The 25,956-nt window shown below is 39.4% G+C and overlaps 1 long non-coding RNA gene across 3 annotated transcripts in view; it reads left to right on the top strand.

The window, feature by feature from the left end:
• The first annotated feature begins 5,269 nt into the window (after window positions 1-5,269).
• LOC117815389 overlaps window positions 5,270-25,956 on the top strand; it is a 133,870-nt gene continuing 113,183 nt past the window's right edge. For 2 of the 3 annotated variants that reach the window (XR_004631801.1, XR_004631799.1), the window contains exons 1-2: window positions 5,270-5,435; window positions 5,744-5,869. This is a non-coding gene — a long non-coding RNA (uncharacterized LOC117815389). Of the gene's footprint in view, window positions 5,436-5,743; window positions 5,870-24,343; window positions 24,494-25,956 lie in introns of all 3 variants that reach the window. The other variant, XR_004631800.1, reaches the window with a different exon arrangement.

The raw sequence follows: 25,956 nt of genomic DNA, 5'->3' as shown, positions 1-25,956 counted from the left end.
CAAATATCTGTTAGCTTTACAAATAAATATGTAACATTTTATGCTGTTATGTTTGTTGATTTGTACAGAAGGCTTAGCACTAATTACAAAAACTACAACATGAGCCAGGCTTCAGGTCTAGCTTGAAACCGTTTCTGATTGAAACCAGATGTTTATAATGAAAATATTTCACTTTGACTTACACAATACTTTACTCCAGAGGAACATTTACCTTGATACAAATAGCCGTGTGAAATTGTGATGCAAAGTGTGAAGTAAGATCCATACTTTCACACCTTCCAGCAGCTGGTTAGCATTTTTAATCTCATCATATAAACCTGTCCCATCATTAATGTTAAACAGGGGGAGATGAGCCAGAACCCAGGCTGCTTATGATGAAATAAAGCTTTGATAATGCCATTGTCGCCCATTATGAAGGCTGTAAATCTTTCAGAGCTGAGTAGCAGGGTACTTTCAAGGTATCAAGTTCAGCCATTAGAGAGGAGGCCAGTGCAGCCTGACCACCTCTTCACAATATGTTTTGAAAAAAGCAATATTCTCCTTCCAGTCTTCCATACTTTCCATGTTTAATTTTTGCCCCAAAAGTGACTGTGGCTTGGAGATAGAGTGGGTCATCTCTCAACTAGAAGGTTAGGGGTTTGATCCCAGCTTCCACTGTAACATGCCAAAGTGTCCTTGGGCCAGACACTGAAACCCAAATTGCTCCTGGTGACATAGTCAGCAGTGTGTAGCTGAGTGTGAATGGTTAAGTTCATATTGATGATCCTCTTCTACAGCATCCTCTAGTTTAAAAGCGTTTGAGTGTTCAGAAAGACTAGGAAATTACGAGTCCATTTACCATTATCATTTATCCAACAGACACATGTAGCAAGAGCTGAGCAGATGAGCAAACTGAGGTAATGTTTTCTATATATTTGATGTACAATTTTGGGGGTTTAACAATCCAGCTGAGGTAAATTGTAGAATCACATCTAGTGGGTATGGTGCAGGCTATCTCCAGTTCTTTTAGACTTCAGCCATTTTGGTGGATACCACTTTGATCCAGTAGGAATTATCTCAAACTATTGGATGGATCCGGTTTTAAAACAATCATATCTGTAGTAAATGAAAGCTAATGAGATAGCTGACCCTGTGACTTTGCATCAGAACATCTGCTCAATGGATTGGTGCCAAGTTTTGTCCATACATTAGTGGTTCCCAGACCAATAATCCCTCTGGTTTTAGTGGTTCCCTGACTTTCCCTTTACTGCAACGAGCAGATTGAACTTCATGTTAAAGATTAAAATGCCCCAACAGCTACTGGATGAAATTCATTTACAAACATGTTATCTCCAGTATGAACTTTGATCCCTGACCTTTGTCCTCTCCCCATCATGGAATTGTGTTTTTGATGTATTCACTAAGCCTATACCAGTTTATGACTATACCTGCACAACTATATTAATATACCCATCGGCCTCAACTGCATTATGTCTGTAATGCTAACAACAAGCTTAACTTAGATGATTTAAATGACTATATTTGCTAAACACCAGCATTTCAGCAGTCATTGCATGCATGTTGGCATGCAGAGGTTAGAATTAACTCAAAGCATCACAGCAATTTAATACAGCTTCACAGCTGCTAGCATAGCTGACTGTTGGCTTGCTTTACTTTTAACCATATTTTAGGCTAACCAAAGAATGAATATAGTGCTACTTAACATTTCTTTATGATAGGGTTTCATGTAAGCCGCCAAATTAACATTTTGCTGTTTGTTAAGAGAGCCTTCACTGCCATGGGTAAGTAAGGAAGCTAAAGTTTTAATTTCAACGTTTAAGGCAGCCAGTTGTTATGTGCAGAGTAAGACAACCATTTTAACTGTATAGTGTTCAAACAACACTACTGATTTGATTTAATTCAGAGTGTTTCTTATATAATTTCTCAGATGGTTTGGTGTCATGGTTATAGCATAAGAATGGGCTGCTACTTTAAGCTAGCAAGGAGAACTACTACAGCCTGGATAATTAACAGGGCTAGGCACCCAGTGTGTTGTTTCTGTGGGGTTAGGTTTGTTAGTGGGTAACTTAGATGATTATCTTAATACATTCCAGATCCTCTATCTGATGGACACCAGTGTTTTATGACAAAACCTCATGTGCAAATAGCACGACTGGTTGTGTTTGTACCTGTAGCGATTGGTTGTGGTTTCAGTGAACAGATTTGAGTGCATGGTTGTTCCTCTTAAATCATACCAACCATGGAACAAGTGGCATAACTTCTGCATGGTGTTTAGCTTAAGCTAAGCTGGAATATAAATACAGCATAAGAGAACAACATCAAAAAGATAGCTGAAGATGTATGAATTAAGAGAGAGAAAGAGAGAGCGAGAGAAAGAGAGAGCGAGAGAGAGAGAGAGAGAGAGAGAGGCAGAGGAAGAGAGCTGTGGTATTTAATTCACCCAACAGTTCTTAATGGGATTTTGCTTTGATGTCCAACACCAGTCACCGCGGGATGAAAATGAAGAGCTTTTCTCAAGGGAGATTTATTTTAGAGCTGGTTTAATTTCCCACATTTGCCTGTTAACTAGAGACTGGAATTCAAATGTATTCAAACACAATAATGACTTGTTTTTTCTTTTTTTGTACTGTGTGTCAAACTTAACTGTTGAGTTGGAAATAGTAAGTGATGCAGAGGAAAGAAATAAAACCTGTTACAGGCATAGATTTCTCCAAAGATAGACTACACTGTGTTTAAGCTCCTACAAAAATAATTGACGGGACATTAACCTGACATGCCAGATAGACTGTCACGTATACATGGCAAGGGATATATTTCACACCTATCTGGGCAACACCCTATTGATGGGGTTTGGGAAGGGCAGAACCTCTTAAAACTAAACAACGACTCAGAAGGTGATTGGACAAATGCTCTGTTTTTGTTTTATGTTCTTTACAGGCCAATCAGAGCAACAAAACATATTACGTAGTAGGCCTGCGCCACTGCCACTCGGTAAGCTCAAGCGGCAACCTCCAATCTAAAAACATGAGTCCAATGCAGAAGTGCTAAAAGCTGCCGTTCATCGAGGATCCACTTGAGGCTTGCTCCGGAAGTACCGGAGGTCACATACGCATGAATGGGAAAAAGACGGTCTTTACAGCTGAAATAAACATGTTTACAGCCTGGTACAAAAGACGAGTGTAGTCTGGATAGCTCATTTCTCGATCAGCACACACTGGGAGGGGGGTGAATTTTTTTCTAACGTGGCAATTTCAAAGATATTGAGATTTCAAGTCTTCCAATGAGAGGCTGACTTGATTGACAGGCGGGAACACTGTAGCTGTTGGCTAGGAGGCTCAAACTCCGCCTCTTTACGTCACACTGGCTCGACAGCAGCAATATCGCTGCCGCCTATGATTAGCCTCAAACAGCTCTTCAGAAACAAATGGGTGACGTCACGGATCCATGTCCATATTTTATACAGTCTATGGGTAAGCTACATAACATAAGCTTGACAGGCAGCTGTCAATGCACAATTCTTGCTGTTACTGTAAAGACAAGTTGTGCATTACAGGAGTCCTGATTAAACTGTCACACTAGCTGCATCCACGCTGATCTCTTCACGGCATGCTGTTGTTTACTACCTTGCTGTCACTTCATGCTTATGCCACAGCTAAATCGCACTTCTGGCTACCGCCTCTTTCTTTTAAAGTGACGCTGATTGGTCCCATCATTCTCTGACTGGGAACAAGTATATCAGCTTGAAGCTTTGCAAAGTGGATCCACCTGATGACGGACATGAAATATGGTCAATCCATCTGCAATGCAAGGTTAGGAGGATATTAAGCTACCAGGTAAAAGTAAGGCATTCTTGAAACAAGCTATTTTAATATTTATTCCTCACCAGGTTATGCTTTTCTTCACTTTGTCCCAGTAGATTAACACGTACTGAAATCCCTCAAGTCTGAACAAACTGGACAAATGACAAAAGCCAATCTCAAGATTTCAGTGTAGTGCTTAAAGTAGTGATACAATCAATACCAACACTTTTTACTGAGATCATTCCTCTTGAATACACTGATTTAGCTGAGAAAAAGATTCAAAGCACTGCTTTTTTTTAAAGGTTTGTTTTTCAGTCTTACTGTTTTTCTTTTGGAGTTGGTGGGAATAAACATGGCCTTCTGTCTCCATTTTAGTGACTCAAAGCAAAAGACACATTTAGTGGAGCGTGATGCAGGTGCACATGTGTGCAATACAATGTCTGTTTTTATTGCCGGACACATCCACAGGATGGATCAGGAGAAACACAGTCCATTAGTCCCAAACTGCATCCTTGTTTTGAACCAACATCCAATTCTGAGTGTAAGTGAACTAACAGCAAGGCTTTCTATCAGAGGAGAAAAGGTTTGTCATTGCCAATCAAATCATTGCTTTCCCTTCCTTTTTCAATCTGTAGTGGCACATTTTTTGTGATAAAAAATAGTCTGGTTGCTGCCACAAAAATGTCTCCAAAGTGAAATCTGATGTCCTTGCATGGGAAGTACAGAGCTGCCATGAGGGAATTTGTGGTGCTTCAAATTAAATCAGCTTTAGGGGGAGATAACATATTTGGTTACTGTCACGTACAAACAGGGAAACAGGAACACAGGAGGGTAGACCCAAAGGCAGACTTCGGCAGTGCAGCTGAAACACTCCATCACAGAAATAAAAGGCAATATCACAAGGCTTAGGGTTTATTAAGGGGGGCAAGAGTTGAAACCAGGAAAGCAGTCCAATACAGACAAACTAATCCAAGAGGAGGGCCGAAAGTCAAAGGTCCTGAAATGGGCAAGGTCCAGGAAGGGCCAAAAAAAACACCAGGGCAAAACACTGGGCAAGGCTTGTACGCTTGGCAGGAGTTCAAAGATGAACTGACACTAAGTAACAGAAAAACAGGGACTAGATACAAAGAGGACATGACGATGGGACCACTGAGGATGAAGCACAATCCCTGGGGGAAGGAAACACAAGGGAATGATGGTGGATGATATTTTAATGCTTCTTTGTTCACAGTGTATCCACCCTCTCCTTCCTTCTTGTTTTAGTTTCACTTGTCATTTTTGTATTTCATTCTTCACCCTTGTGTCCTTGTACTCCTTGTATGCGTAGTGTTTCCCATTTTATTGTGTCATATGTTCCTTGTGCCTGGTTTAGTTCTACTTCGCGCCCTTCTGTGCTTCCCTCCTGTTTGATTACACAAATTAGTTTCACCTGCATCTTTTGTCACACCTGTGTTGATTACCCTGTTTATTTTGTTCGCCTGTATTCACCTCTCTTTGACAGTTCATTGAGTCTTACCTAAGTTTCTTCTCCTGCGTTCAACAGTGTTCCTCGCGTGTTCTTTCTTGGGAATCTTCTGCTTTTGTCAAGTGGATTTTTGTTGGATTTTGTCATTTGCACCCTGGACTTTGATCAAAGTAAGTTTTTGCTTATCGCCCAGTTTTTGTTTATCAAACCCTTTTATTCATGTCTGCATTTTGGGTCCTCAATCTTTTTTTTTTAACACCACGTGATAGTAGTTTACTCTGCAATCGAGTGGGAGTCTTTACTTCTACTACTGTATAGGCCATTTAATGAGACATATGTCATTTTAAACCAACATATTAAGTAACATGTAGCACAGCTACTTTTCTGTACATTGGTTTGTGATGGCCTATTCCTGTTCTATGATCTCAGCAGTGTTCAAGTCAAATATATAAAAACGTATATCCTTCTTTCTTCCCAGGGTGTATTGCAGAAATATAGACCCCTTCAAAATGGCATGCTGAGATCAATTTCTGGGTACAGGGAGGAAGAGAAGAGGAGCTTTGAATAGAATTATAAAGACAGACCTTCACAACGAGAGGGAGAGGTGAGTAAAAAAATTCTTTGACATAAATGAAAGACACAACCTATGTGAACAGGACATGACATAATGCAGTTTTTTAATGGGGTTTTCAAATAATAAATAATCACCTTAAAACAGGTTTATGCAGAATGTTTAGCAGGTTGCCTATTTCACTGATGCTCCTAAAATAAAATAACACAATTGTGCATCCAGACGCTTTGACCTGCACTGAGCAGGTGGTGACATGAGCTTAAACAACAATAATCCCTGAGATAAAAAAAGTGCTGCTTATTGTTGACACACCGCCGCAGTTCTCTGATTTTAAAGCAGTTAAGGTCACCGTGAGTCACTGAGCACCAAACAAGCACAAACACACTGTTTCAATGTCAACAAAGATTATAGGACACAGAACCCTTTTTTTTTTATTTACATAGGCTGCCAACAAAACCAAACCCAGAGTTCTTAACTGGAGATTCTTTTGTCTGTATCAGGGACTTACATGGCGTTATCACGCTCCCCCACAGTGCTCTGAGTCCCTGTACCAGAATTTCTGTTGTTTCATTTATATATTTTAAAGTGAAGAAAAGTTAGTGCAATCCATGCACTGATCTCCAAAATATATGCAGGTCTATCATGCTGCCCTCACAGAGGAAGACATAAAGAGTGAAAGCTAGAAATTAGGATAAGCTGGCAAACAGATGGAACTCTGGATGAATATATTAGGATCACAGCTTCCATATTTCTCCCTGTATGCCTTTGTGCTTAACTGCATTTTAAGGGCAGTTCTATGTGCCGCTGTTTTGTGATTCATCCCTTTAGCTATGGACAAAAGCTGCAATAAACGGCTAAATTGATCTGGTATGTTTCACTTAAGCTTTTGATTTAATCATACAACCAATAATCGTTCATAAATAAGGAAACTTGAAATCTGTTTATCTGAAAATAAGCTGAGAATGACTAAATAGTATATTATGGTTACTTGATATTTTAATTTGAACTATTTTCCCCATTTGCTGACCCAAAATCTCAAGTTTACCTGTAAAGGCTTTACATCAGGCATCCTTTGAAGGACCAGCTGTTTTGGCCCTTACTCTTGCCTCACAGAGTGCTGCTCCTGTAGCCTTAAGGCGTTTTTCGACCGGAGGAACTTTACCCCGGAACTAGGGACTTTACCCCTGAACTACGTGCGTTTCGACTGGTGGAACTAGGATCTAAATTTAGTTCAGGGGTAGATAATCTCCCCCCTAAAAAGCCCCTGCTAGGGGGGTAGTACTTTTCAAAAAGCCCCAGGGCTTTCGGGGGGCAGGGCCAGCAATGCTGAACTTGTCTGATTGATAGATTAACCGCAGTGTGTTTATTCTGCCTGTCGTCAACAATAACATCACACAGCTGTGATTCACTTGATTTCTCTTTCTTTCATTTGTTCTATCTTTTCTGTATGTGTGAGTATTTTCAAAAGAAGATGCTGTGATTCACTTGATTTAGCAGCTTGTAACAGTAGTCTTCTCTCAGCTCACTGCGAATGCGTCACTCCCGGTGTTAAAAGTGACCCTGTAAACTGGAGACCTTCAGCTGAACGTAACAGTGTTTGTGGAGTTTACACAGTTGTTGAAACACAGAGGGAGTTTTAAGATTCAATATCCTCATCAGATAAGTATTTAATGATCGTCTAAAGACGTTTATGAGGGACTCATCCGGCTGAAAGTCTGCAGTTCACAGGGTCGCTGTTATAACCAAAACACTGGCGATTTCTGCCATGGCTTTTTGAGTGAAAATGATTTTAAAGCCATGTTGAAACGTCTTTGCTACTCGCGCTTATCTCCTCTCACGTGTTGATCCAGTGAATCCTTTTGTTATGAAATATAGCACCATCTAAAACGGCGCGAGCTGAGTCTCTTCCATGCTAACAGGCTAATTGTCGTGTTGCTCATAATGACACCTGCCAGCCCATCTTCTTCTGTGGTGTCATCTGTGATGAATGGCCTCCGTCTTTGACTTACTGCCCTCTACTGGTCTCGTGGTGAAGTGCATTTATCTATTATTTCCTCCATACGTCACTGGCCTGATTTACACAATCTACCCGGTGCTTCGGCCCTGCGGTCGAAACGCAGACAACAATGGGGGGCACAGAACCTTTTAGTTCAGGGTAAAGTAGTTCTAGGGGCTGAAAGACCCCAGAACTCTTGGTTGAAATGCACCTTTAGGTATGCTAGCTAGCTAGCTAGCTAGCTAACATAACTAATGTCATGGAACTCAACTTTTTATTTTACAAAGAGTTTGAAGCCCAAGGCTCCCTCTTTTTAGTAACAGTTATAATGATAGTCAGTTGGTCACTAACCAAAAACTCACATTAAATCCAGCTGCTTGTTGTTCCCACCTGAAAAAGGGAGAGAGAGACTCAGTGATGTGTCCTCATCAAGAGCACTTAGTCGAATGAGGAGAGATTGCCATCTTCTTTGAATTGGTGTGACCCTTGGGATAGGTTGGTCCATTTGTCAGACACTAAAGTAGCCTTCAAAATGAAATAGCCTTGTCGTGCTGCTATAATGCAGTCGGTCTTGAAATGCAATCTCTGAAGGCTATGATCTGGCCCCTAAACCAGGACCCAGCTCATATCACATCCTCTAACTCTAGAATCTTGACGGGCATGGGGGACAAACTCTGTCAGCTTAACAGCAACTTCATTGTCATAACAAAGTGAATTCAAGGAAACATTTCACCTCCTGAAGGAAAAAGCTGTCTGCTAGATTGGAAAACAAAGAAATGTTTTTAAAACTTCTAAAACTCAAGAGGTGAAAGTGTCTCTTGTTTTATTGTTCGCTGTGTCTGTATAACTTTCGTATAATACAGAATTATTTGATTCTTATCTGTGCTAACTTGGGACTATGAGCTACTGTAAAGGTACGCAAATCATTCTCTCCACCTGCACACTGAAGAAAGGATTTAAGAAATGGGAAACCGCAATTCCATAGATACGATTTAAAAAAAGAGAACCTCAAAAAATCTTCTCGGTTTGCAAAATCAGAGGCCAATGAACTCACTGACTTTGTACAAGTATTACATTTTTGCCTATTACCTAATATGCATTAAAAACACGTCTCATAAGTACAGTAACACTTTGCTGTTTCTACTCTGAGCCGTGAAGTGATCAGCTACACTTTGCAGGAAAGTAAGCCTGACATTTTGTGAAGTAAGCCTCCTGATAGAGCACTCACTGAGCTGCCTGCCGTGGGATTTAAGAAGTTTTAAACTAATACCCTGTCATATATATTTCCTACGTCCCACCAAGTTTCCCCTAGGACATCCTTATATAACACTCATCATTTTATAACATTTACTTTTGTTTCCTAAGAGGTTTGCATGAATCAGCTTTTCACCATGTTGACTCTACGGGTCATCTTGACCTCCTGCTTGTACCCTGTATCTTCAAAGAATTGAGTCCTCCTGTTCAGGTTGTGTAGGTTTGGAGTGTTACCAAATTACATTGATTTGATGGTTGATTATTTGCTTCGTCTATTATGTGCAGGAGAAATGTGGATTTTCAGTTCATAGGAGGATAATCACCTATCATACTTATACTGGATAAAAAAAAAATGGAGTGGAAAAAATAAAATGCAGATATTCATAGTTTACTAATTATGTCAGGATTTAAGGACCCAAATGCAGACTATTGATTTATTCATCTTAGAAAAAGCTGAATTGGGACAAAGCTTTGACAAACTTCAACAATAACTATAAACTACAATTATCACCCTTCTGACGTAGCAAAAAAAACTGAAAATGTGGAAGCCTCATAAAGGTAGAATTCATGGTTGAGCTGTTGTATTGATTGCATTTGATTACTCAGGTGGTCATAATAGCCACAAGAGAGCCATGATGAAACATATACATACTTATGGAGCAAGTTTTAACAAAATGAATGGTCAAAGAAACAGGGGAGGACAAAGACTTATGCATGGGGTAATCAGGGACAGGGGAGACTAAGGCTATGTTCACACTGCAGGCAAAAGTGTCCCAAATCCAATTTTTTGGGGGTCAAGTGACCAGGTCAGATTTTTTAGAGGCAGTGTGAACACTCAAATCTGGCCAAAATCAGATTTTTTCAAATCAGATTTAGACCAGTTCCATATGTGGTCCTGAATCAGATACAGATCTGATTTTTTTCAATGCGACCTCAGTGTGAACGGCTAAGGTGGATTTGATGCGCATTTCATACTTTCATGTCACTTTATAGCAACACACGTCACAATTCTGCGCAGCGGTAGCCTTGCAAAAATGAAGGATAGCATGGAGCAAGTCAATGGAGGGACCGCAATGCCTTGGACCTTTTTATAAATATAAATAATAAATATACCTTTCAATCGTATTTGTGGCCACAGCTCTGCAAAAAGCCAAAACAAGCAATTTGGCTCTCTTTTTCTTTATACTTGACCTCCTCCACACCTGGTCATTCATTCTCCGGCTCCCACTGCACAAAAACTTTGCAACAAAGGTGAAAATTCTGAGTTTGTCCATGTTTATGTTTGTGAAACAGCTGCATGTGACGTCATTGTTACTGTTCTTATGCGCATGTGGGGCAGTTCGGAGCCGCAAACAGTTCACACTGGAATCGGATACAGGTCACATTATAGATGGTAATGTGAACAGGCAAACAAAAAATCAGATCTGAGCAAAAAATCGGAATTGAGAATTAAGCCTTGCAGTGTGAATGTAGCCTAAGTCAGATGAAGACAAGAAGGGTAGGGCACACAATCACAAAGGCAGGAAAAGAAACCAAGGAAGTAAAGCTACACAAGTTAACTCAAAACAACAACCAAATATCTCAAAGATCTCTACAGTAATGTACCATGCAAATGATTTATTTGACTTTGTAATCGCATGATCTGCACCCAATTCCCTTAGGAAGGTTTGAGAAAAACCATGCTAATGATCACTGTAGGCATTCTGGGAGAATGCAAAGAGATCGGTCATGAGACTTTCAAGTGACTCCCTGGGGACACTTCTACATAAAAAGGCCAAAAATAGGGGAGAGGAAACATTTTTTACAATTGGATTCTAAATGGTGTATGCTTATTATCAAGGTTTCCCAGATCAGACGTGCCTTCCTTCAGACTTGAAATGATAATGTAGGCAGCCTAAGTAATGAAATAACTTAGGTATGGTAGGTGGGTTTCTGGATTTTACATCCACCAATCAGAAAGTGGAACAAGGTGCAGTATTTAGTTTTCCAGTAAGTCCAGTAAAAGATTTAATCCAACACATTATATACATAGAGAACCACAGACGAATTAAAATCTACAAAAGGCTGTATGCTCTCAATCGAGTTGTTTGCAATCTTCCTTCTTTAATTGTGTAAGCAAATTGACTGTGGGTATGCCCGCTACACTATCATTGTCAGTCTGTGGGACACAGGTGCCAAATAGTGGCGAGACAGTGTCTCACACTGGAAATAATGCCCCTCCAAAAACAAGAAAAAAAACAAAAAAATCTGCCAATAGAACAAGTGAAAATTGGCTTGGTAAGATTTCTTAAAATAAGACGTAATATTTAGAAAACTGTGATCTTAAAATTAGCAGGGAAAACTAATTTTAAGCAATTTGTTACCAGTATTTTAAAGCTTAGTGTCTCAGAATAAGCCAGGAATGCTAACAATTAGTATTTTTTCACCCAAAAAAAGATTTTTGCACTATACATTTCATGTCAACTTCTTCATTTGAGATATATTCACTTTAATTTGAGTTGTATTATAGTGGCACTTCTCTAGGTTTAAGACCATCTTGTACTTGAAATAAGATTACAAAGTTAATTTGAGCATTTTGAGATATAATGTCTTCTCATAGTTAGCTGGATATACTAATATTCAGTCATGTTGTTTTTTAGGATAAGCCAGCTCTGCTCAAAAGTAGGTGTTTCATTGTGTGCATGTAGTTTGAGGATGTATACTTTTTTATCTGATTTAGAAGAAACAGTGCCTGAAAACTGTAACCCACCCTTAAAAAAACAACAACTTTTCTTTCTTTCTTTTATCAATGGAGCTGTTTTCTGATAGATTCTCCAATAAAATGCATTCACTTAAATCAAGTAAAGTGTTTGTTTTAAATCAAGATTATCCGTCTTCTGCAAATAGGATATCAGCTTGAAAAATGTATGAAATGTAAAATAAACCTTGTTTCTTCTAAATTACAACTCAAAACAAGATAATTTCAAGATTGTTTGACTTAACAAGATATTTAAGCTGTATTGTCTTAAAACAAGTCCCTCTATCTTACTCAAATGTTACTTGTGAAGTAAAGATACCTTAAATCAAGTGGGATAAGACATTTTGACTAAAAATGAGACAATTTCACTTGTTAAGATTTTTAGTTTTTGCAGTGCATAACATCTTTCACAAATTCTCTCCTCTCCCTGACTAACTTACATGACACAGATTTGTCAGCAGTGTGATAACTTTTAACGTGGAAATGAGGATGTTAAGTAAAATCAAATTTAATGTGATGAATTCAAAGGTTTCAACAATCCTTTCTCAAATTAACATTCATTTTAAAAGTCAATACAATCGCTAATTATTAAGGATTAATGTATTAAAGGACACGTGCCCAGCTCTGTGTTTCCTTAGAGTGGATTGATAGCTGCACTTGTATGCAAATGTCTGTTTAAAGATATAATTCACATCTACTTCTTTATTAGATACCCACAGATGGTTTCCAAGATATATGGCAGAGTGGGTTTAGCTCCTTTTGTTCTCCACACAGACTATTTTCCAATTACAACTTCCCATTACATTAAACAAAGCTTCAGAAAGAGAGGGAAAACAGAGTTGCGTTTTAAACTACCGCAGGAGTATTTAGTTCACTTTCGTTCATTGGAAAAAAATGAACTTTAATGTCTTTTGCAATTATCAGCTTCCTGCTTCAATCCATCTTTGAGATGAAATGGAGAACTCGGTGAGCTAAATGCAGTAATGAATTGCTGCTGATAGCGCCATCATTGGAATAGAATGAATAATTTGACTTTTAACCATCTGCCCTCTCATTTGAGGAAATAAATGAATGCCACAAACAAACAAAGAGTTTTTTTCCTGACTTGAAAAAGCCTATTATCACAACTCTTTTCATCATAGTTGAATTGTTCGTTTAGTGAGTGATAATAATAGTAATCCACTATTATTTCCCCCTCTTTAGTATTTACTGACAACAGCCACATTCAGAGTGACTCATGTGTTACCCTTTATTAACTGCTTTTCGCACCATGAGATTAAAATGCTTTTCTTTCCTTTCCTGAAGCAAAACCCACCCTTTTTTCACCCGATAAATTGCACTAAACTGTTCTGTGGATTACAGTTTCCTGTGACTGATGTGGTCAGGCTCCAACTTTCTATCAAAGGCTGTGAATAGCAGATCTGCCATGATTCTTGACCCTGGGGGCCTTGTGTTTGATTCCAGTAAAAGACGGCACTGCCTCCCACTCTTTTCTTTCCACAAAGAAAATACGGCCTTCACAGTTTGTTTCAGCGCACTCTCCGCCACTTTACACAGCCTGCAGCCAATTTTCAGGAATAAATAGTAATAATAAAAGGAAACGCTTCCAGCAGTGCTGGAGTGGATCGCTGGGAGTTTTCAAGCAACAAGTGTACTTTCAACAGCTGCTGTAAAATCCTTTGTCACAACAGAACTGAACCTATTGCACTGTAAACCCCAACAAGTTGAAATTACTCAAAATGTTTGTGGTAACTGATACATAAGAGTTTTTAAGTAGCAGAAATACGATTTTTGAGTATAACTGAAATTATAAAATACGATTTCTGTTTACTCAATTATTTTCTTTCTTTTTTTTTCAAGTTTCCCCAACTACAAAGTATTAGTTAAATTTTTTTTATATTTTTAATTCATACATACTAGATGAAACTGAGTACATGTCATGGTTTTGTTAGTTTAGTTCTTGTGTTTCATGCCTTGGTTCCTCCCCGTGTTTATTCTGTATTAGTTCTCATTTGTCTCCCTTGAGTGTTTAGTGATCCATGTCTCTTGTTGTGTTTTCTTAGTCTAGTCTTGTGTTTACTGTTTTATTTTGTAGTTCTGATCCTTGTGTCTCTAGTTTAGTTATATGTCATGCTCTTGTGTGTTTTCCTCCTTTTGTGATTACCCTGATTAGTTTCACCTGTGTCCTGTGTTCACACCTGTGTTGATTACTCTGTGTATTTAGTTCCCTTGTTGGATCATTGTTAGTCTTCCCTGTACCGGTACAGTGGTTTGGCATTGTCTTTCCTCATTACTTGCTGCTTCGTGAAGCACAGCCAGTGTGGTTTTTCAAGTGTGTGAAGACTTGCGTGGTGGCGTTGATGACGTCATACGCAGCGTCTCTCTGTACACTCAGAAGTAGTTATTTGGACATGGATATTAACTCATTAAAATTGATCCACATATAATTCATCATATCATATCATGATGTTTTTCTTAACTTAATAAGTAAAACTAAATGTTCAAAGTGCTGGGACATGGCATCCCAGGAATCAAAAACAGCTTGAGAGGCGGTCTGTGGAAAAAGTATTCTTTCACCATCCTCATCTGAAAAAACTAAAGTAGAAGCCTTGGCATCTGTGAACTTATCAATCTCCTCGAAAGACATGCTACCGTGTGTGGAGAGGAGCACACTTGAAAGCGTGCTCACTTGAAAGTACTCAAAAAGTCATTCGGTGCTGACCCAAAAGGATGTGATAACGAGGATGAGGAAACCATTGAGCTCACTGAGGGAGCTAAAAATTATAGTAAGTTAGCATTATAGGCTAAAATTAAACTACTTTCACAGTTATCAGGCAGCTGCTAGATAGAAAAAACATGCTAATTCTGTGAGACCACTCTGCTATATTCTAATCTTGCCAGCAGTAAAGGGTTGTTTTGATGAAGAATTGTTCACTGATGGTTTTACAGCGACATTGATTTTGATAGGATGGGGCTGTAGTGGTATATCAGGTGATAATGAATCCCAATATCCTGTTGCGTTGTTAGCTCCCATGTCACTATTCACGCTGTTGCTGCTGACTCCTGGGAACACCTGATTCATATGCCGTTTGAGGAGCTGCATGAAGCAGGCTGCAGCCCATGCAGCAGGCTTTGCCGTCTTAACAGTGTTGACATCTGATGGATTGCTGCAGCCAGGACGAATATATTGCTGTGATCGTTCATCTTGCCAAACGTGACACACGAGTACAACAGGGCATAACTCAAGGTGCATCCACTGTTGTTGACAAAAAGACTTGACATTCTCCAAGGTCAAACAGACAAACATCAGGTCTTAGAGCTGAAAAAGACAGCAATTAAGAAATGATAACTAAAAGCAACCTGGAGATAAGAGTGTTCTTTGATGTCTTCGTTCTGAGCATTTAAAGGTTATCGCAAACACGTCTAATAGCACTTTAATTAAACATACACCCTAAGTGAGCAGTGTTTCACAAACTGTAGAATGAAATACTCAAATTATTTAAAAGAAACCATAAAAAAAAGGGTCGTTTGTGGACAAAGTACAAGAATGACTGTGCTCACATTTATTTTTACCTGCAGTTATCTCAAGATAACAGCTCAATTATTCATTATCAAAAGCTAACAAAGCTTGTTTTCTGTAGATAACAAGATCATGTATCACAGGGGTTGGAAATCAGTACTGGCTCATTTCATCACACTTTCTGATTACTGTTATGGCGAAGAGGATCATAGCTTTCTTTCATAAGCAGTACTGATATGAATGTTATCTCAGGGAGAACAAAAAGACACGGTCTCTGCCTGTGTTAGACCCTGATTGAAACACAGTCTGATGTGTTGATCAATAATGGGTGCTCCTTGATCTGACATTTTCAGCTTAAATCAGTTGCTACGCTTGTCAACACGCTGTCTATGCTGGCACAATGGATCTCCTGATCTATGATGGAAAAAAACCCTATTAATTAGAGGAGGCTGCATTTGTTCTCTCATGATAGCAGGTTGATTACCTTGTTATTCTTTCGCCAACAAATAATCCTGATCTTGACAGAAGAGCATAAAAAAAACCTGCGAGCACATCTATTCATGGCTCCTTTGCTTGAGCCCTAATGAGTGATTAATTTTAATTGGGTTAATTAACAAGTTCTACCTTACTGCCTCGTTTGTCCTCAAGCAGCTCAACGAACAGAGCGCTTGTTTACTCTGCGCAAGTCTTCATACCTAAATGATATGATAGTCATGAAGCTTTCAGCCCCTTACCTAATAATCCACATGGCTTAGGACGTAGTCTCAGTGATGTCATCCGTCACAAACCCTGTTTCTCCTTTAAGGCAAGGAAACAACTTGTTGCCACCTTTGTTAATGGGGATATTATTGATGTGAATGGCTCTGCTCAGTCTCCTCATTCGTTGGATGCTCTCTATCATGGAGCACTTAGGGTTCTAACAGGTTGTAAACCCTTCACACATCATTGCATTTTGTACTCCCTGGTCATCTGGTCATCACTGTCCATGCACAGAATTTTGCATTGGTATAATTTCATTTTACAAATCCATCCTTGGACTGTTGCCTCATCCTCACACATGTCATGTAAACAGTGTAGCCATAGCCTACACTCCCAGGACTTTATGACTCACAGAGCTTGGCAAAGAGGCATTTTCTTTTTCGCCCCCTCAACCTGGAACCACTAAAGCACAATCTGAAGCTCACAACTTGATTCCTCTGGCGGATTTTTTTTTTTAAGTTATATTTTTGGGGCTTTTTGCCTTTATGATAGGACAGCTGAAGAGAGACAGGAAACATGGGGAGCAGAGAGTAGGGAAGACATTGCAGCGGCCGGAAGTCAAACCAGCAACCAGCGATGAAAACCATAGCCTCTGCACGTGGGGCACCTAGACTGCTAGGCCACCAGCGCCCCCTTCTGGCGGATTTTAAACATCTTTTGGGGCAATGAAGAAAGTATCTTTGGGAACTTGTTCTCGTTCTTCGACACTTTCGCTGATCTGTTTTATGATGTTGTGTTTTCTATTATAGAACCGGTCTGCCAGTATTTCCTTGTTGTATTGTCAGTCTACAACAGGTCCTTTTTTTTTTTATGTCTGCCACTCAGTGTTGTGATGTTTGTATTTATCCAGAACAGGTCTCTTGAAAATAAGACCCCATGTCTCGATCAAATAACTTCCAATCATAAAGGTTTAAGATAAATTAAAGTGGCTGCCTCTAGACTTCAAGGTTGACTTTAAAGCAATGTAAACTGTAAACAGAAAAAAAAAAAAAAAAAAAGAGTAACACTGACAAAAAAATTCCACATTTGCTGAGGAGCTTATCTAAAGAAAAGCATGAAAAAACACATCACAAGAATGTATCTTACATAGTGAGTAAAACAGGAGTTGTTGTCCTCCTTTGCATTCTTAATCACTGCAATAATATTGTGTTATACTTTCTTTTAACTCCGCCTACGCTTGGGCATGATGGCTGCCACGCGTGTGATTGGGGTGTTGACTGTGCACAGCCTCAGAAATTAACACAACGCAGACGCAAGATGCCGTTTGCAAACAAAGGGACAGAGGGAAGATGATGGGGTCAACACAACAGCAGCAGCAGCAGCAGGGACGATGGCAGACATCTGCTCGACCAACTCCACGATTAACCACGTCTGTACGATGTTACTTTGCCCCTACACTGCAACAAACATGTCAGTCCAAAGAGCTGTCGAGAAATGAAGCCGCCCCACACATCTCCCAGGTTAATAGGTGCCAATTCAAACAGGCAGGCGTAGCTCGAATGGTGAGATCTATACTAACTTATATAATTATGACAGCTAAACGTGATAAGTTAATATAAACAAACAATCATGAGATCCTCTGACTGGTTAGAGAACGTAAACTATGTTCCTGTATAGCTCAAAGAATCAGTTGAATCTTTTTCATTTTGTCACATATTTATCTAAATTGGTCTGGACTTGTAGCTCTGCTGCACAATCACAGCCCATCAGTCTTATCGATGTTTCCATGGTAACCATTACCTCATCACCTTGTGTGTGTGTGTATATGTTGCCTTACTCCACTTTTTTGGGGACTTTGGAACAGTTCTTTACAGCTGAATGTGATTTATATCATGTTCTCTGATAGCAGCTTGTATCAGCTCCCGGCATGTCAACACAATCTTGTTGCAATTCCTTCCATATCAAGGATAACTTCTTTGGAAATGAGAGTAATTCTAGTTGTATCCAGACTTCTCTCAGAGTTCCCTGTGTGTGTGTGTGTGTGTGTGTGTGTGTGTGTGTGTGTGTGTGTGTGTGTGTGTGTGTGTGTGTGTGTGTGTGTGTGTGTGTGTGTGTGTGTGTGTGTGTGTGTGTGTGTGTTTGATAACATTAGACTACTGGGAGTAAATCTGTGGGGGTGCACGGCTCACTCTTTGTGTGCACGCCTGCAGAGCTCAGATTAAACTTGAATTATCGGTGTAGGGACTGCCTGCTGCTTCCCCCTCCTCAATCATGGGGGTTCATCTCTTGCTTGTTATTGCTGTTTTTACTCCTCAGAAAAGGGACTGCAGCGGTCCACCGTGTATCTCAGGACACCTATGAAACACACCATTCACTATACAAACTTTGGATACCAGCTATTGTGCTCCTCTACTTATTGATTCTGTTATAGTCTGCCCTCATGACTGTGTCCATATCCACAGTAATCTGAGCTACCACAGGGAGGACAGAATGAAAAATGTGATACTTTGTGGGTTTGTAAGGAAGCAGATGAACAGAGCTGCTCTATGCTATCTATATGACATTTTCTCACAGCAAATGCAAGAATCCAAACTTCAGGAATGACAACAACAGACATGTTTTTTTCCACAGGACTAAAAAAAGAAACATACTTTCAACTAGTACACAACAAATATATCTGCCATACACTGCAGGGACTTTGTTTACAATTATAAGAACATGATTCCTGATAGGCCATGACAGCAAGTCTATAATTATGAGAACAGGCTCCTCTTATTGAATATTTTATTCCTCTGCCTACCTGTCATAGTTTCAAGTTTTGTAATTATCAGGTTTTCTATTTTAAGGTCATGCTTTCAGTCACACTTGTTTGCTTCTGATTTTTTACTTTTATCTGCTGAAACGTATTCCCTGTTAATTAATCAACTTTTACACATAGTGGCTTTGGGAAATATATATTTAAAGCTCCTGTGGGGTGTTGTTGAGAGGTTATAAAACATAATTAAATTAACATGAATGCCTCTTTATGACCTCAAAAAGCAAACAAGACCAAAAGCTACAAACCTGACGGTTTTCATGTTATTTTTAATGCCTGTAACCGCTGTGAGGGGGTAGGTGTGTAGGTGAGACAATTTAAAACACGCTGAAGAAACAGCACTTTTTTCTAGTGCAAATACTCACAGTGAGTGATACATTTCACTGCTGAGAGATCGCATGATGAGATTAGACTTTTTACTCATGCACAGGAGAAAATTGGCAAGGATCTGAGGAGCACCGCTTTGTCCACAGGGGGCGCCATACTTGACACAAACTGAAAGTTCCTCACAGGAGCTTTAACCAAATTTGTGATTTATTTGTGACATTGTGGTAGCCTGATGATGTGCCCAAATTGCATATTTGATTCAGGTATTTCAAAGTCTGAAGTTAGATCAATGTTAAGTAACATTTATTTTTTGATTTAGATAGATTTTTTTAGGGCACTTTTTTAAATTAAATTTTAATTTATGGATTTCAGACTAAAAGTCTAAAATCAAAAACACTTTCAAGGACCACAAATTACACATTTTAACCCAGAGGTTCAGCTGTTGCTGTCTAAGTAATGCACTCAGAATAAAGTGAATGTTTTCACTCGGGTTAACAGACTAAATATTCATGTTTTTGCTTTTATTCACAAAATATATTCATTCAAGCTGTTTACAAGGAGAGTAAAAGTGAATATTCACCAAATTCTCCCAATGAAATACACTGATACATGTGCACACTGATTTAATGAAACTATATACAGCATATAGAAAATTAGTGTTAACAGAACGACCCTGTTTCAGTCATGAAATACTTTTTTTTTTTAAAAGTGTCCTTGTAGTGTTTGTGCACATCCAAAAACTGTTGATATCAAGTCTGTCATAATGTTCTAAAGGAGCTGTGTGAGATCTGACCTCAAACAAGTGATTGGCTGTTTAGCATGAATTGAGTGAAAACTAATTGAATGCACTGCACATGTTTCTACATAAGCTTTTAACCTAAGTTACATTGGCTTTCTGGACATCTCTTAATCACAAAATGCAACATATGTAGGGATATATAAAAACGAGACCTGATTTGCATGATTCCAATGAAGTCAATAAGTTTGGTTCTGGGCTTCTCCTGGAAACACTTTTTCTGTCTGCCATTGTTACAACCCTAAAAAAAGGGAGCAATAAACATGAGAGTGATTCAGTGGTGTTCCCTCATTAAGAGGAGAAACACTGGCTGTTTTCGAAACCGCCTACTATAGTACAACATACTGATTTGGCCAAAATTCAGTATGTAGTATACAGGAAGTGAACAAGTGCAAAATCTCCTGTATGACAAAACTAGCCAGATGTTTTACTGATTCAGGAAATTGTCACAGTGGGCATCAGACCAGTCTGCCTTGCATACTGTTTCCCACAATGCACAGCTCTACGTCTCTCTTCTTATTTTCTCTGTATATGACGGGGTGCACTCAGTTTTTAGGTGCTTTGAAAATGATTAAATTCCATATAAACCACTTCTTAACTTTTAAAATCATTAGTGCCGCTAAAGAAGCAGTTTCACTATCGGCTTGGCCGTTGTTTACATCCACTTTTGGACACCAGAAATCCAGCAAAACCTGACCCAGCATACTGCAAAACCGATCCAACAGTCATACTACATACTACCTTCAAACACAGTATGCAGAAAGCAGTATGCAGTATTTACTGCACACTGCATTTGTAGGTAGTATGTAGCAGGCGGTTTTGAGAGCAGCCACTGGGTGCATCTCAAAACTCTAAACGTCCATCCTCGCGTCTCTTCCTCGTCTTAGTCCAGCCCACCAGAGATGCAAGGAAATGAAACCAGAAGAGAGAGGAAAGAGGAGATTTGTATGAAGAGAAATGAGACGTCCTTTCCTCCGGAGCGTCACATGAAGAGACATCGGTTTGTGATGAAGGCTTTAACAGCTGTTTGTGTCTGCACACATGTTCACTGTAATAACTCTGATCAATATAAACAGTAACAGAGTTCTGTCTCTTTGCTTTACCTGTTTAACACACACCTGCACATGAAGAGAATCAGCTCTCTGTTTATTCTGTCCTGAAGCATCACGGATCAATTCACTTTTAAAATGCTTCAGTATTAAATGGTTTATTACTTCAAGAGAAAATAGAAACCATGCAACTGTTTTCAAACCCTGTGCACATTAATGATCAGCCTCATATGAAACTTTATTTACCTGACAGGAAATATAACAAGTGTTTTTACAAACAGACAAACTTTACTGTCAGACTTCTCTTCATGAAGAAAACGAGAACAACAGGGAAACTAACAGGGGGAATACCTGATCATTAACATATATTCTATCTATGATATTAGATTCTATTACGCTATTTCATTAGACAGTGAATCTGACAAAAACAATCAGATATAATATAATCCACCCTCTGTTACATTGAATTTATGATTTTGCGTTCAGTATTTTGTGTTTAAAACTCACATCAAACACTTTTTAATCTCAGCTCATCACATACAGACTGTTTAGAAACCGACCTATGTTGATGATCTGTTTCAGGAAACCCTTAGTGACTGTTTTAAGGTCTTATCCAAGCGGCAAACTCCAGTCTCAAACGATGAAGCCCATGCGGAAGTGCTATAAACTGCAATACATTGAAAATCCGCTTGAGGCTGGCTGCAGAAACACCGGAAACCACATAGACATGAATGGGAAAAAGACGATCTTTGCAGCATTAATAAACATGTTTACAGCCTGGTTCAAAAAACGGCTTGGCCCTACAAAGCTAATCTCTCTAATGGCACACACTGTAAAGAAGACGGTTAAGAAGATATTAAGAGTACGAGTTTTGCCCAAATAAGGACATGACTGATGTGACTCCCGGTCGGGAACACACAGCCATTGGCTAAGAGGCTCACACTACGTCACACTCTGCCTAGTTGAGTTCTGCATTACCAATATAGCTGCTGCCGTCGATTTGCTTCAAAACAGCGCTCAGGAACAGATGGGTGACGTCACGGATACTACGTCCATATTTTATACAGTCTATGGTCTTATCTCTGTTATTAAACTCAGCTGATGTTAAGTTTCGGTTAAGTCCGAGCCGCTGCAGCGTCCAATCAGTGAGTGATATTCGATACGGGGGCGTGTCTGTCAGAGAAAAGACTTCCGCAAAGTCTGCTCTCGTGTTTCCTCGATTATCCCTCCTCCGATCAGTCTCCTCGCTCCTCGCTCCTCTCTCCTCTCTCCTCGCTCCTCTCTCCTCCAGCAGCGTTTAGAGCTTTGGGACGCAAGTTAAAATGGTGTCAGTAACTACTTCCAGTTTGGCCGAGGAGCGAGGAGACTGCAGTTTAGAGTTTTGAGATGCACCCATTGTGATCTCTATGTGGGTAAAGACAAAAGCAGTTGATCATATATAAAACTGACTCAGACTACTCAGTAGATCACAGGAAAAAATGGCTACATCTTACTTTTAACAATAAATAAAAGTTTAGTTTTTGTTGTATAACTGATTTTAAGTATTTCCAAGGATTTTAAGATTTGAACCACTTTGAGAGAAAACTTTTTATGAATTCACTATGTTTGTATCTTCATACAAATTTTTAAAGTATCACAGACCATGAACTATGAGTGCATTACTTTTCAATTCGTCACACCGCAAGGTTTTGCCTCCGCTCACTGGAGCTTTGGATTTTATCATAAGTTGCCAGAGTTTAATGTCCTTGCTTGGTTGATTGGCACCTCGTTCTACTGTATTTCACTGCTGACTTATTAATATTAAAGGGCCTCTGAGATCCAACATCAACCGTATAGTTTGTTCTAGGTTGTTACATTTTGTAAAGTTGATTGGTTTTTGACACTGTTGATAAGTATGATCTTTTTTTATCCAAAGATAAAGTCCTGAGGTGTCGTCAGTTTTTCTGCACAGCTTTCGAGGTGTGCTCTCAGTAGAGTAAAATGCATATTTAATGAGAAGTGTTCTTGGTTGATAGCCAATTGTTCCTCTGTTTGAGCATCACCTTCTTAGTGGCCACACTAATACATGGCCGCACATTATAGCTGGATGTCTTTGGAGTTTCTGAAGGTAAGAAATCTTAAAAAAGCAGATAAACAAAAATCTCTTTACAGTTCAGGCACCCCACTTTGACTCATACATGAATGGCACATGCATATGGAGCAAGGTTGTTTCTACACTGCTAAACAGAAATTTCCAGACATCGCTATGAATGAGGAGCTTGTAATTTACATGTTTTTGCCCTGCGGTAACCTCATGGAAACCCTGTCACGCTTTCATGTGCCATTACAGATGCTCTCTGAGTAGATGTTTCCAACAACAGCAGCTTTGATTGATAGTATGTAAGACATGCTACTTTCATTATGAATCCAACATGTTGTGAATATTTGATGAGTATTGAATCTGTGCTGAGGTGATCCCTTAACTGTTCAGATTCTCCTGGGGGAGTGAGACCAGGATGCTAACAGCAGGTGGTCTGTGTCTGAACTGATGGAGTCAGACACTTGCTGGAACTGCTGTTAACAGAGGAGGTTACACTGTGTTCTCTCTCTAATTCAAACAGAAATAGGATATAGCCAGTGCTTTTAGAGGATTCAATATCATCACAGCGATTAGTCTTAAGTGACTCATAGAGAGACTAACAGAAGAGGCAGGCCCTCCTTTGACAATTTCCTTGTGTGAATTCTATCTACCAGATATATACTCTATTATCCTATCAATTTCTTATGCCTTTGTCTCTCAGAATAAAGTGCTGTCACTCTGTACAAAACACAATGTATGCTAAATTATTCAAAAAAAGGCAATGGGAAGCAGTCTTTTGTTCCAAAGACACCGTGTCAAATCAAATTCACATTTGAAAAATCGTACTATTGTGCCTTCCCTTCTTCATGTTTGAGTGTACAGTTTAAGTGAAACAAAGAATTTCATTGCACACGTGAGTTTTTTATTATCTGCATTCAAACATTTATCACAGAGAATTTATTTCACTAAATGTTTGCATCAACAGTACACAACTGAGGCACCGCTAGACTTGAATCTGGTGGAATAGATCGAAAGCTACTTAAGACTGGGTTTCCAATTGCAAATTAAACTTCTGTTTCTGAAAGACACTGTATAAAGTGAAATTTCAACTTGCTGTGAGCTGGGATAATCTAAGCGAGCTGTGATTTATATATCTTTCTTTTAGTTGAGATCATTGACTGCATAAAAACATGGACAGTGTGCCTTTATCTCCTCCTATTGTCAGAAAACTGAAGCCAAAATATCTTTTCAACAGGGACTGATATATTGCTCTGGTGATGTATTTTGGAACAAAGGCCTGGGCAGAAGCAATCTGGCCGGTGGAGCCACAGGATCAATGTCACGCCCCTTATCGCTAACCAAAGCACACTTTCAACTCACTGACAAAACGGCAAAGAACCCTCCGGTTAGTACAATCAACAGCAGAACAGATTTGTGTCTTGATTTAAAGCAGACAGTTTGGGATAATGAAAGTTCAGTGACTCTTGTGTTAGCGTTCATTAAGTTTTCTCTCAAACATCATTCTCTAACATGAAAATCTGTTGAAGAACGCTACAAGAGCCGCATTTACTACAAAAAAAATGTGAAATGAAAAGACCTAAAGAGGCCAGCACAGCAAAAATTGGTCTGTGGTGTTGTGGAAAGGGCTGCTGCCTTTCAATGCAAGGGTCCTGGGTTTCAATCCTGGTGGGGGGACTGGAGATGGAAATAAATCACTCTCCTCAAACTATAGTTTGCACTGTTCTTTTGAAGTACAATATTCAAATCATGGAATGAAAAGACCTAAGTAAAGAAAGCAGCCCTGTGGTGTTGAGGATAGGCTTGCTACATTTCGATCTGGTTGTTCTTGGTTCAAATCCCACTGTGGGCTTGCAATGTGAAATGGGAATGAAACACTTTGCTCATAATGTGGTTGACCTGTGCTTTTAAACTACTGCAAAATAGTTGTGAAATGAAAAGACCTAAAGAGACAAGCAATGCAAAGTTGGCCTGTGGTGTGGTGGGCAGGGCTGCTGCCTTTCAAGGCAAGGGTCCTAGGTTTGAATCCTGGTGGGGACTAATACACTTTCCACACACTGTAATTTGAACGGCTCTTTTGAAGTACAATATCCAATTATGTAATGAAAAGACCTTAGAAAGAAAGCTCATCAAAGCAGCCTGTGGTGTTCAGGACAGGCATGCTACCTTTTGATCTGATGGTTCTGGGTTCAAATTCCACTATGGGCTTCCAATTTGAAATGGAAAGGAAACACTTTCCTCATAATGCGGCGGTTGAGCTGTGCTTTTGAACTACTACAACAAAATGATGTGAGGAAAAGACTCCAAAAAAACATGTACTTCCAACCTGTGGTGTGGTGGACAGGGCTGCTGCCTTTCAGTGCAATGGTTCTGGGTTCAAGTCCAGTGTAGGGAGAGTAGAAGGTTGAGGCAGGGTCAGTACAAGGTTGAGGCAGGGAAAGTGGAAGAGGGTGGAAGAAGGACAGAGGAAGGATGAAGCAGGATAAAGAGCAATGACACAAGCACTGCAATGAAAATCTCCATAACAAGGTGAAAGAGCATTGAGATAAGTGAAGAAATAAAAACGATCCACCATTGTTGCATTTTAAATTTGACAAAGACTTTGAATTATACGCAAATCCCATTGTACACGTTTCATGATAGATCTCATTAGTACATGTTAGCTAATTAGAATTTAAAAAAAGACATTGGTTATTGTAAACATCATATACCTGCTGAAACTGACATGTTAGCATTATCATGGTGAGTCGTGAGTTTGGATTACTCCAAAGTTCAGTCTTACAGAGTGACTCGCTATCTTGTAAACATGAACATATAAAGGACACAGACAGAGGAGGCAAGTCAAAAATA

The sequence above is a fragment of the Notolabrus celidotus genome, chromosome 7 (genome assembly GCF_009762535.1).
Source record: "Notolabrus celidotus isolate fNotCel1 chromosome 7, fNotCel1.pri, whole genome shotgun sequence".
NCBI lineage: Eukaryota > Metazoa > Chordata > Actinopteri > Labriformes > Labridae > Notolabrus > Notolabrus celidotus.
The sequence above is the reverse complement of the archived record's forward strand: the minus strand, read 5'-3'. Positions and strand labels throughout refer to the sequence as shown.